The sequence below is a fragment of the Fukomys damarensis genome, unplaced genomic scaffold (genome assembly GCF_012274545.1).
Source record: "Fukomys damarensis isolate Sample0158 unplaced genomic scaffold, DMR_v1.0_HiC HiC_scaffold_30, whole genome shotgun sequence".
NCBI lineage: Eukaryota > Metazoa > Chordata > Mammalia > Rodentia > Bathyergidae > Fukomys > Fukomys damarensis.
In genome coordinates this window covers 19,676,092-19,690,348 of record NW_022900942.1, presented here as the reverse complement: position 1 = coordinate 19,690,348, position 14,257 = coordinate 19,676,092, and positions in this window count along the sequence as shown.

The window sequence follows — 14,257 nt, the reverse complement described above, 5'->3', positions numbered from 1 at the left end:
TATGACTCAGAAAGGGTAATAAAGTAATTTAAGTTAGAAATGTTATCAGAATTATTGAATAACTATTGAGAAACCTTTTATTTTTTCCTTTAATGCTTCTCTTTTAATGTGTATGAAAAAGTGTGTTTCAAAACGATTGTATCCCTTTTAAAAGTTATGTGTGCAGTCAAATAAAGAGCTATCAAAGAGTTAAAAAGAAGAGAGATTTTATTTTGCATTGGTTATGCAGAATAAATGTTTGATGAAAATACAAATGAATATATTACAGGATAAGTAAGGTAGCATCAGACCTCCCACTGAAAACAGATCTCTGTTAGATTAACGATGCAGAGATTTCCAGAGCATGCTATTCTGACCTTTTCTGGAGATCCAGTGGCACAGTCAGTTAGCACACAGTACTTATACTGTGACTTTCTATTTGGTTTATAACAAAGTAAAGCAAAAGCGAATATATAGTAAAAGCAGGATAAAATGCAAACAATCAAAACTAAGACCTTTAGTCATTTATATGCTCTGACACTTTTATACTGCAAAATAAGAGACACTTGGAAATTGAATTTTTGTTAAATAGGAGAAACTTAAAAAGTAAGAATGGTAAATATGCTTAGTAGTTGAGCTACTTTATACCGTGCATCTTTTACTTCTTCCTGTAGTCGTCCTTCCTTTCTTTCTTTCTTTCTTTATTTATTGCAAGGCAGGCATAGTGCCACTGAGCTAAATACCCAGCCCAGTAGTCTTCAATTTTAACGTTTTGAAAATAATGAAAACTGCACCAACTATAATATGAATGCATAAGCATAATTCAGAATGTTATTTGATTTAAATTATGAATCACCTAATTATTGTGAAGAGGAAAAATTATGTATTTATATTGAATACCAAATGCTAGACATCACATACCTAGTTTTAGTTGCACTAACTCATTTTCTCCTCATATAAGTCTGTCAGGTGGAGGGCATTTTGTAACCTTGTTATTTTCCCTATCAGAAAACTGAGGTTTGTATGATTATAGCAATGTAGTTACTAAGTCAGCAAAACTCACCTCTGTGATATTAGATCATAGTTTATGCCTTATCCATGAATTATGTGGTAATTCCTTTTTGTTTCCATTGTAAATAGTGTTTAGAATTAATTCCAAAAATCTCATTTTCCTTATTTACTTAGCACTTATGGTCAGATACGTCCTGTTTGTTCCTAGATTGTGACATAGTACTTGACTTATTCCAGTTTGTGAGTCAGTTTCTGGTAGTCAACCCAACAGCTGTTGGCAGAAAGAAAGTGTCACTAATCAGGTCTCAATCACAATATTACAACTTTTACCACTTTTACAGAATTCAAGTCTCCTTTAATGCCCACAAGGTAAAAATTGTATCCATTGATTATTTGGACCATTAGCATCTAGAAATGAAGGCCCATATATTTTGGCACAGAGGGGTAAGGAGCAGACCGAGTTGTTCTTATGATCACTGACTCTGCATGATTGCAATTTTTTTGATGTGAGAAATCTTTACTTTTTAAGGAATTATTTTGGTTTCTAGACCTCCTTTAGGGATATGCATTGATTTCTTTTGAGGTCTACGGTTAAAAGCTCACCTAGCTTCTTTGCAGAGAATTGGGAAATAACAATCACATTGTTTCTGATTGTTGCTTTTCATGGGAAGCTTGCTTTATGTTTAACGTCCTTCTCCTTTTGACATACAAAGTGGAAAATAGTATCTTCCACTACCAATACAAGATTTCATCAACATATCTGATATTCATAATTAGTATTTTATAGCATTCAAATACTGTAAACATTTTTCTTTATATTTTAGGAAAATTTATTTGTTAGGCCTCATGCTTACTCAAATATATACTTATGTCATTCTTTTATCTACACTACATTAATTTATCTTCACTACAAATCGATATTCCACCAATAGACACACTTTAGCTTTGCTATATATTTTGCCTAGCAAAATACCAAAGATATTTATTATTTTCTAGCTCCCCAAATTTACACTGCCATATGGGAGTATAAAGAATATACAGTAACCAAGATGCACATTGTCCCAAACTTGGTGATATTTAAGAACATACTCCAATCCCAATCAATAACGAATGCCACTCATAATAAGCACATAACATGATCTGCTCATGACATCAGGCCGAGTGAAACATAATCAGACAAAACTATATTTGCTCCCAGTATTATTTATTGCAATAAAATGCCAGCAACTTTTCTCTCCCAGTCCCAGAGACCTGTGCAATATTTTTATTTCTGTTTTCCCAAAAACAATAGAAATCATAATTTTTTATGTGAACACATACTCAAATGAAAGAAACACTAATTCTTTCTTTCCCTTACCACTGGATTTGGCAATTATTTGGCAATTATGTAGATTTTGACAATTATTGAAGTGTTGAACATTATTTCTGAAAAGTGTTTTTAAAGAAAAGAATGCCCCTTCTCACATATTTCTATCAGTTTTAAGGTACTCTTGTTACTGTAAGTGGCTGTCGGCTTCCTTGGGCTCTGAAATAAATGCTGAATTTAGGTCAGAAAGATAGATGAGCATGGACTTTGGTGTTTATAGGCCTTCGATTTCAGCCACTAAACACTGAAATATAGAGAAAAACAATCTTTTACCCTCTTCAATATATTAAATTCTTTATTCATGCTATTTAGAGGTAAAGCTAAACTTTACCAATAATAAACATAAAATTTGCATGTGGGATGCTACTTAAGACAAAAATTTAAAAGTATGGTACTGAATTAGTGGGCTAATGCATGTTAAAAATGTATTGGTACTTTATAGGTCAAAATATTCAAACAAAACCCATTTTACCTTAAGAGCAGTATATATGGCAAACATGAAAAGCATAAGAAAGTGAAGAAAAAATATGTATTATATTTATTGACAAATTTAACCATTTTTAGTCAATTTTCAGAAACAACTTTGTAGAGCAATGTACCAAGCTCCAGCTAGTTTTTGCAGAAGCATTAATGAAATGTAAATGAATGGTGTCCTGCTCTGCCTATGATACACACCCCACTATGAGTCCAATAACTTAGAACCTTGAAAGATGTAAAAATGTACCTCTTAACATTTAACATTTATTCAGAACTTATAAGTGATGCCTTTGAAAACTTACTCAAAGTTAAAGATGCAAGCTGTGCCCCCCAAAAAATCAGAAAAAGATCAAATTAATATGTTTATATTATTACCCGAGGCTTAGCCTGATGTTCAAACTCAAGTTGATAGCACCATGTTCTCTTTGGAGATTCTGGGGAAGAACTTATTTTTTAACTCTTTTGGCTTACACGTGCTTGGCAGTACTACTTTGGGTTCCTTGACTTTTGGATACACCTCTCCAAACTGTATCCCTCATTTCTTGTCAGCTTGTCTTTTCTCTGTGTATCTTTTGCTCGCTGTCCACATTTCACCCCACTCTGTGTCATTCTCATAAGAATTCATATGACTACATTTATAACCCAGGATAAACTCCTATCAAGATCCCAAAAGCAATCACGTCTTTCCTAATGTAAAGTAGTTTCCTTTGTCATAATTGTTGTACAACATATATAGGTTTCAAAGATTAGAATGTGAACATATTTTGACCTCAACAGTCAGTATAAGTTCAGAGACCATTAGGAAAGTAACCAGAGACTCCTTTTGCTTGTTTGATATATGTTAAACTTAGAGCCTATCATATCCCTGCCAATCTTTTATGGAATTTGATTGTCAGAAAAATCCATAAGGGAGTTCTTTACATTTCTATAATGTATATCCTCCAAATGAAGAAGGAAACTAATGACAGGACCCTGAGGAGAGCATAAATCCCACGTCTGCTTGTATCGGAGCACAGGGAGACGCTAGACAAGACTGAAAGTCAAAGACAGCAGAGCGGAGGGTACCAGTGTGAGGAGCTTGCATATTGGGAAGAGGAAGGTGGCTCCCGGTCTACTTCTCTGAGACTGATAATGATTGTCCTTCAGTAACTTATTATTTTCCATTCCTCTTCCATGTTTTCACACCAAAGCAGTTTTTCCCATCGGACATGTGGTACTTGCTTTATGATTTTATATTCTGGGCTTTTTGTACTCCTGTAGCTCACCTGCTATTAGATGAAATACTATATATTTAGGAAATGATATTAGGATCATTAGGCTATAGAAAAGCCAAATTCCACCTGAAGTTTCATATTACTAGTGTAACTAAGTGGAACTTTGTCCGTGTTACTCTTAGAAAATATTGAATACATTGTAAGTGTTAGAAGAACAATGTGAGTAGATATCCACTTGGCCAAAAGGGTTTTCTCTAGGCAGGTGAAAATCTATCCCAACACATTTGTTCTTTCTTTATTCCTCACTAATATAATACCTAATTTGAGGCTAGGTGCATGAAGCTAGGTATAATTATCTGAATTATTTTGTGTAATGAGATTATTAGAAATCTGTGCAACTTAACATACATTCCACCAGACTCAAAATTTCTTTTCTAATATACTTCCTTTTCATATGGTGTTGTAGATCGAATAAAGATAGGTTTTTGGAGCTATAAATAGTCCCCTTGGAGAGTAAACACATTTAAATTCTCTATCATTACAATGTCATAAATTGAAAATATTTATGGTTTCTGTTCTAAGATCTTGGTAATTTCATATGTTTTTGCTCATGCACACATGTACATTTATGTTAAATTGTGCTGTTTCAAGGAATAGACATTCCATAAGAAGAGTATATAAACCCATTGATCTTGGGTTGGCTGAGTAGCCCCGTCAGGCAATGGAATGGAAGTTTAGGCCAAAACTTTCAGAGTTGAAATATGTCTTTGGTTGGCCTCTTCTGACCCTGGCCATCTTCTGGGAGAAGAGGCTAAGTCAGGTTGCTATTATTTCTTTAATTGGCTTGTTAGAATGAAAATATATAGAACCCACTGCAGGCTGACAAGAAGTCTTGCCAAGATCAAATATAACCAGGCAAACAGCTACATCTCAGGTTAGTTTGCAGAGGTGAAGTAAATAATTCTATATTAGGCTTGAAATATTTTCATGCTCTCCCAGCATTATTGCAGTGTCCAAAAACATATATTAATAGATTTAATCCTCACAACTATTCCATGTGGTAGGTAAAATAACTCACATTGTACAGATGAAGAGAGGCATAGAGAAAAGTAATTTATTCTGAAGTTTTTGTATATAGGAAAAATAGAAGCAGAATTTAAAACTAGTAACCTATTTACATCAGTGTGCTGAGCCTTCTTTGTTGTGGTTGATTTTTGTAATCCAGGGTAATCTGTGTTTCTAATTATAGTTCCCAAGTACAATTTCTTCACAATATTTTAAAAAGGATCACTACATTGGTGCAAATGAACATTTCCTCTTTGCTTTCCTTTAGTGTTAACACTAAACTGACACATTTGCAATATTATTCGCTCAGCATATAGCTATATAAGCATGAGAACTATGTAAGTACCTTCTATGAATATCAATTACATAGGTACCACCTCACTATGGGACACTTCTATTACATCTTTTGGGGGGGTTTGGGAAAGGTTCTCACTATGTAGTTGAGACTGACCTGGAACTCACTATGTAGCCCAGGCTGGTCTTGAGCTCACAGTGATCCTCTTGCCTCAGCCTTCCGATTGCTGGGATTATAGGTGTGCGCCACCATGCCCGGCTATTACATCTTTCTTGTTTATCAAATTTTGGACTTGATATAAATAGAATCAAAAAATTTAAAAATTTTTGCCTTCAGGCTCCCTTACTTGACAAATTCTTTTACAGTTCATCTATATTTTATATATATTTCAAGTCTGTTCGTATTTCATTACTGTGTAACCTTCATTACATAAATATATCACATTTAATTTGCACACTGTGCAGTGATAATGAATTCCAAAATAATTGTAACAATATTCTGTTACTTGAGAATCATAGACCAATTCTTAGCAGTCAGAGATATGAAAAAAAAAAAAAGCAGTAGGCTATAGATTTATGTAGCCATACAAGAGAGGAATTATGGGAATTGGCTCACTCAAGAAATCCATGACCTACATTTTGCAATTCATAAGATGCAGGGAAGTCAGGAGATGAAGTTAAAGTTCAATGCCTTGAGACCCAGAGGAGCCAGTGATAAAAGTCCTGAAGTCCAGAGAACCTGCTTCAACTCCCAAGAGCAGGAGATGCATTTCTCGCATTCAAAAGGAAGAATGAAGTCACACTTCCTCTGCCTTGCTTTATTCAGACCACCAATGAATTGGATGATGACTACTTATGTTGTTGACTGAAGATATTCTTTACCAAATCTGCGGATTCAGACAATACTTTCTTCTGAAAGAAGGCTCAAGGACACACCTGCAAATGGTGTTTTACTAGCGATCTAGATATTCTTTAATTCAACCCAGCTGACACTAAAAATATCCATTAGTCTCAAAATCGTTAGTCTCTATTGCTGTTTTTGAAGTGCTGGGAATTTACACTGACTGCTTTCCTAACCCTTTTTATTATTTTGAGACTGTTTCAATAATCACTAAGTTGCCCAAGTGGATTCCAGTTGGTGATTCTTCTGAATCAGCCTCCCATGGTCCTGGGATTATAGACATGTGCCGCCATGCTTAGCCCATAGTTTTTAGATATGCTTGCATTTTAATTTTGCTTTCTGTTGAAGATGTTAGACAATTTAAATGTCTTATTGGTAATACTGGTGATTAAACTGCTTGCTCATGTTTCTTTTTTGTGGATTTTTTTCCTATTTTTTTTCTTTTTATTGAGTTTATTGGTACATTTTAGGTATACAGCACAGTTACATTCATTATTGGGATCTTGTACCTTTGCATGACAGGTGGTCTTGGTTCTCATTTTTTCCTCTTGTCCCTGCCCTCCTTTCACCCCTCCCCCTCCCCATTTACAAACAGTTTATGTCCATTTTTTCATTTTCTCATATTTTTTTTCTTTTCCCTTATTCCCTTTCCACTACCTTTCCCAATTCCCTACTTATTTTTAAGACTCCTTTCTCCAAAAGAGAAAATTCTTTATTGGTTATCTGTGTTGAAATATATTCTCCCATTTCATAACTTGCATTTTTATTATAAAAACAAGTCTTGGTAAGACAATTTATTTAATGTATTGAAATTTATGTGATTTCCTTTGTGGTTCTTTTTTTTTTTTTTTTTAGGTAGTAGCGATTGAATTTGGGACCTTGAGCTTGCAAACAGGTGGCAGATCAACTGAGCTAAGTACCGGACCCTTTGGATTACTTTTTATTTTGTAAAATTGAAGTAATCATTTTCTGTCTTGAAGCACATAATTATTATTTTAACATACAACTTTATAGGTTTATTATTTTTCTTTTCATAGTTAGATCCGTATTTTTGTACATGGCCTTAGGTAATGGGAGTTAATTGTTTTGTTTTGTTTTGTTTCTCTTACTTTTCTAGAACAGAATCAAGATTCATTCCAGATTTTAAAAATATTTAGTATTTTCTTATAGATTTGCAATGCTATCATTTTTAGTCCTAAATTGAATTGTATGTATATTAGTAAATCTTCTTCTAGACTCTCAGTTCATGTCCAAGAATCCATTTGCCATCCCCCAAAACCCCAATGATTGAACTAGAGCTTTATTTGTTATCATAAATTATCCCTTCTCCTTTGGTTATATCTTCATCTATTCTCAGCCATTTATATGTCAGTATCAATTATGAATCAATTACTCAATTCACACCAAAAATTTGGGTATTTATTGGAATTTCATCCATCATTTGAAGAAAGAATATGAATCTACACAATATTTTATATTTCAGTCCATAAAATTAAATATTTTCCATATATTTAACATTATTTAAAGTTATTACAATAAGATTTTATACTTTTTTAGTACTTAACTCACATTTTATTATAGGCTTTATTGTGGGGTACTGACATAGCTAAATGTCTTATATTTATTCCAAAAAGTTTTATATTTTTGTGTACACTTACTTTTGTTTATAGTAAGATGTTGTCATAGTTATAGCTACATGCACTTGGGAAATATAACATAAGATTTAGCATGAAATCCCTTCAGCTATGAGTTTGACAATTCTGTTATCATGTAAATGATAACGTTCATAGACAAATTTGTTCTGGAAGTCCTTCTGGTGAAGTCTAATTCCTTTTAATGCATACTTTAACAAATTATATGCACCCTACAGGGTTATCAATAAAAATTAAATTAATATTTTAAAATCGCTAGAGTTACTGTAACTATTTTTAAACTTGCTTTTCAGTTCAGGTAAAGAGATAGATCGTGCCCTTAGGGGCCTATGTAAAAATGATGCATTTACTTATAAAACCATTTCTCCTGCATTCTCTAGTTTCTGAATACTAATCCTTCACATTTAGAATCTGTGTCCTCTCCTCACGGAAGAATTTCCTTAGCCCTTTGTCGGGTCAGCCTGAGCCAGCTCCCCCACTTTCTCATCATTTCTAGCACTCAGTGCATACATTTACTAGTAGAATTAGAGGTTTGAATGCCATATCCTCAAATGTTATTTATATATAGTAATAACTAAAACTGAAAGTGCTTTTATTCCTCTGCTTAGTGTAGCTCCTGTTAGAATTATTAGCACAGAGCTGGCATTAAATGAATTTCAGGTACAACTCCTAGAATTTACATTTGAATCTTGTCATACCTGTTTCTTGATTGTACAGTTTTTATTTCTTCATTGAAGAAAAATATTCTTCACACTGTATATGATGAATTAATATTAGAAAGATCAAATTTCACAAGATTAACCCAAAAATATGTAGCTAAATTCGTACTCTATGAGAGGCACTCTGGGAAATGTTATTACTGCATTAATAGTTTTATTGGTATAAAAATAATATAATTGATATACAATAATTAAACATATTCAAATTTCACAATTTAACTTTATACATTTTTTCATATATGAATGGCTTAGAAATTATCGTAATCAAGTTAATGATTATATCCATCATTTCCACAAATTTACTATTATCGATATTTTTAAATCAGTACCTGCAGCTGCCTCCCAGTTTTCTCACCAGCCCCCAGCATCGTCTCCAGTGAACTGCTGATATTATTTGTGTGCCATTTATGACAGATGATTATTTGATTTTTATGTCTATATCATAGCTTATTTGTCCTTTCTTCTTGGGATGAATGCTGGATTTCCTCCCAGGTTTTCACTAATAACAAAGCTGCTCTGAATATTGTATATAAATATGTTTTTATTTCTTAGGTTAAGTACTTAAATTGGCTAGGGTATGGGATAGAGCTATATTTGACTTTTAATAAAATACAAATCCATTGAAATTTATTGCATGCATCAGAAATGCGTGAGAGTACAATATATTACATGTTCTTATAAATATTTTGTTTGGTTAATTTATTAAATTTATGGGGAGTGGGGGAGGGGTGAAGGGAAGGCAGGGACAAGGGGAAACATGAGAACCAAGACCTGTCATGTAAAGGTATAAGATCCCAATAATGATACTGTGTACCTAAAATGTACCAATAAGCTAAATGAGAAAAAAAAACATTAAACATACTAGTTGACATTTATATTTTTAAATTTCTTAGTGACTTGAAAAGTTATATTTTCATACATTTATTTTCCACCCTTACACTATTTTTGTTCAGGGCCTATTTATATACTTTGTCCATTTTTATTAGGTTGCTATCATCAACACCAAATTTTAAAAGTTCATGATATATTGTAGATAAACTCTCTTGTTGATTGCAAATTTTATGTTCTCATGGTCTTTTTATTATTTAATTTTCATAATGGTGTCTTTTAGAGCATATTTCTGTTTAATTTTGTCAATTTGTAATTTATTAGCATTTCTAATAGTTCACAAGCTTGTGCCTAATGAGATTGTGGCCAAATTTAAGAATACTAACATTGGGCTGGTGATTTAGCTCAGTGGTTTGGTGGCTTGCCTTGCAAGCGCAAAGTCCCGAGTTCAACCCAAAAAAAACTAACATTTTCCTATTTACTTCCAGAGGTTTTATAATTCTAGCTCTATGTTAAAGTATATCATTAGTTTTGCTTTAATGGAAAGTATGAAATTATATGGTGGAAGAGTTACTTTAATCATTCACTTATTCTTTCAGTCATCTGCATAAGTCTATCCAATCATTCAGAACCATTTTTGAAAAGGTAGTTCTAATTCCCCTGAGTTTCATTTGCACATTTGTCAACATTCAATTGTCTATATATGTGTGGTTCTCTTGCTAGGCTCCAGTCTGTTAAAATTATTTATATATGTCTTTTTTTTTCTTTTTTTTTGTACTGGGGATCGAACTCAGAACCTTGAGCTTGTGAGGTAGGTGCCAGAACCACTGAGCTAAATCCCTGGCCCTATATATGCCTCTGTACTGACTGGTACTATAACTAATAGATTTTGAAATAAAAACTTAAGATTTTTCCAATACCCTTCCAAGCTTCTTGGTTTTATTTTTTTCCTTTTTCCTTTTTGGGGCTATTGTACTACTTTGTTTTTCCATATAAATTTTAGAATACCCTTGCTTCTTTCTCTATGCCATCTGGTTTCTGATTGTTCTTATGGGCTAGGCAATAGACAGTTCAGACCTTATGAATGGGAGCCTATACTGTCGGATCCCTTCATTGCCATTTGATTTACTTGTGTCTTTTGGACCTGCTATGTGTAATCCAACATGAACTATTTCTATTGTATAGTGGGTCATTTTTGATCCCGTGCAGCTATAATAAATATTTCAAGCTAGGTAATTTAGGTCGTATGATCACTTGATCTCCTCTGGCTATGTATTCTATCTCTACAGTGCTACAATTTGCCTTTTGTATATTGAATAATTTATGCCACAGGATCAAGTTTTTATTGTTGTAACTAAGTTTCCCTACCGGGGCTTACACTTCACATGGCATCTTTTCTTGCCATCGACGACAATATAGTGTGCAATGCATTCATTTGTCTTGTCCAAGTGGTTGATCCACTTGCTTTATGACCTTGACACACTGCATTGTGGAATATCATTTTATTAGTAAATACAGGAAAGCTGTAATATAGAATAATGTGTCCTGAAAATTAAAAAAAAATTTTCCCAGAAATGTGCTTTTTTCTTAGTGCTGAAGATTTTGGCATAGTACTTACTTACCTGGTGGATAATTTCCTGAAAAGCCCTGACTATTCTATTCTTGTAAGCTTCACAATGACTCAGGTTCTTAAAAAGTAGTAAAGTTTTTTAGGCTAAGGGGAACATAATAATCTCCAAATATATTTGTCATTTCTTCATCCATCTGATTAAAATGATGTTACCAATATGCCATAGAGACCAATATGAAATTGAAGAGAATACCCATATGTCCTGTGTCACTTTGGAATATAGCTATAACAAGTAATTTAAAATTAATAAAGTTGTGCATTAAGGCCATAAATGTATACAATTCTTTATACTATGTTTGGACAAAATACTTCTGAAAAATGGATTACCCAGCTTGATGAGTGTATACTTTCTATCTAGTGCTGCAGAAATCTTCTGTAGCAAACTACTGCATCAGGGAACATAAATGATGCTACTAGATGGTAGAGTTTGGAGTCAACCACTGACATCTTGCATGATCTACTTACTGAGAAAAAAGAGTGAAGATTTTGCCTACTACCAGCTCATCAAATTACAATTATAATTACTGTAGACAATGGATGGGTGTGTGCATATTTAGGACCAAATTTTAGTATATTATCCCTGTTCCATGCACATTACTAGAGGTCATTAATACTTTCCATGTCACTAGGTATAAATGTCAACTTGGGCATGGTTTCAATAGAACTTTTATTTTTGTTAATTTTCTTGATATATTTTAGATATATATGGTGATCATATCCATTTTAGGTAATTTTTGTACCTGTACGTGATGTGTCTTGAAATTTTTCCCCTAATTCCCACCCTTCCCTTAATCTCTCTTACTTTACCTATCTACAAAAGTTTTATTTCCATTTTTCCTTCTATACTTTATTTTTCCTTCCTTCCATCCAATCCTATTCTCATTTGAACATTTCCTTCCCATTTCTAAATATCTGTTACACATTTTGATCCTTCTTTACATTTTGTGTTTCTCATACCTGGGAAATATTGCAATATTTAAACATGTGTCTCAGTTATCTCACTTAAAAGTATGGTTTCTGGGTCCATTCATTTACCTAGAAATGTGTTGAGCTTATTTTTATTTCTGGCAGACTACTATATATATATATCAACTTTGTCCCTTCATCTGTTGATGGGCATTTATACTGTTTTTGACTTGGCTATTACAAATTGTGCTGATATAAATATGATTATTCATATGCCGCTGGAGTATGATGCTTTAAATTCCTTCTGGAAATTATCTAGAAGGAGAAAAACTGGATCAAATGGGAACTCTACTTTTAATCTTTTGAGGAATCTTCACATATTTCCATAGTAGTTGCACCAATCTACAGTCCTAACCAAAGTGAAGAAGGGTTCTTTACTCTCAAGCCCTTCCAGCATTTATTATTCATTGACTTGTTGAAACTAGCCATTCTTTCTTGAATTAGATGAAATCTCAGAATTATTTTATTTTGTATCTCTCAAATGAGCAGTGCTGGTGAATGTTTTATTCATATGTTTATTTACCATTCGTAATTCTTCATCTGATAGGTATTTATTCATTTCAGTTGCCCAGTTTTAGATTGGGTCTTTAAATTGAGGGGCCTCTGATTTTTTGGGTTCTTTATATATTCATAAATCTCAATCAAAATGCCAACAGCATATCTCACAAAATTACAGAAAATAATTCTACAAATCATTTGGGATGAGAAGAGACTTGAATAGCAAAAATGATTCCAGGCAACAAAGGCAAGGTAAAGACCATCACAGTTCCTGACTTGAAATTATACTATGAAGCTGCCATGATAAAAACATATTATACTGGCAAAACAAAACAAAACAGCAACAACAACCACAAAAAGTAAAAAACACCAAGGATCATTGGACCAGATAAGAAGTTGTAGAAACAGCTCCAAATACACTCAGTCAGCTTATCTTTGACAATGGGGCCAAACTCTGTACTGGAAGAAAGTTATCCATTTTAGTAAATAGTGGTGGAAAAACTGGATTTCCACATGCCAAATATTAAACCTAGAATTATATCTCTCACTATGCACTAAACGAACACTGAAATGTATCAAAGATCTATATAACAGAAACATTAAATTTGTTGGAATATAGGGTATGTGGAACTCTTGAAGACATAGGTGTAGGCAGGCTTTATGAACAAAACCCAGATCTCATAGGAAATATTACAAAGAATCAACAAATGGGATCTCATCAAAGAGATTTTGCACAGCAAAATAAACCACCAACAGAGTGAAGAGACAACCCACAGTAGAAATTTTTTTACCAACTGTTCCTCAGACAAAGCATTAATATCAGTAGCACTTAAAATATCTATGCATATTTATTTTTGCAGGATATGGATTCAAATTCTTTGTGGGAAGTCTTGGTATCATTACATTGTCTTGTGTGCCAGTAACCCAGACTTCTATACCTTCAGTGTACTCTGGTTCTGAACATCAGCTCAAGTCTGGAACGTGGCAGTGATTTTCATTGGCCTTCTCATGATTTGTAAAGATAGAAAATAATGTTATAGCCTGTCTCTCTATTTTGTTCTATTAAAAATGTTCTATTAATCATCCCCATTGGTTGTTTAATTTTCTCTCTCCTTACCTCCATGGTCTATCATCTGATTTTACTCTCCAGTACATTATTGTTTCTGTCTGGCTTCTGGTAATTAAATGGCACTATATGGTCTCAATTATTTTCATACCCTATTGTGACCATCATTATCACCATTAGCAGGTAACAGTCTTTTAAGCAAATTCCTTGTTAACAAAGGTTATCCAAGAAGGACACTTAACATGACAATGTTTAACAGTATTGATATACTTTTCACTAGTGTGTTACTCAGCAATTTGATTCACGGACATATATAGTGGACCTTTCACAGAATAAAGTTAATTAACTGCTAGGTTTTCAAGTCTTGTACTCCATGCCCACTGCAATATGGTAATTTCTACAAGAATTTTACTCTCTGTCAAAAAAGTCATAGAATTTATTTTTCCCCTGTAGTTAGTAATCACTTCCCCAAGTGTCTAAGTACAGTCTTACAGCATGTTACAACCATCTATTGAAATATCTGCTAGGGTGCTCTACTTCATTTCATTGGAGACTCTTTCTATGTAAATAAACTATATATATTAAACTAAT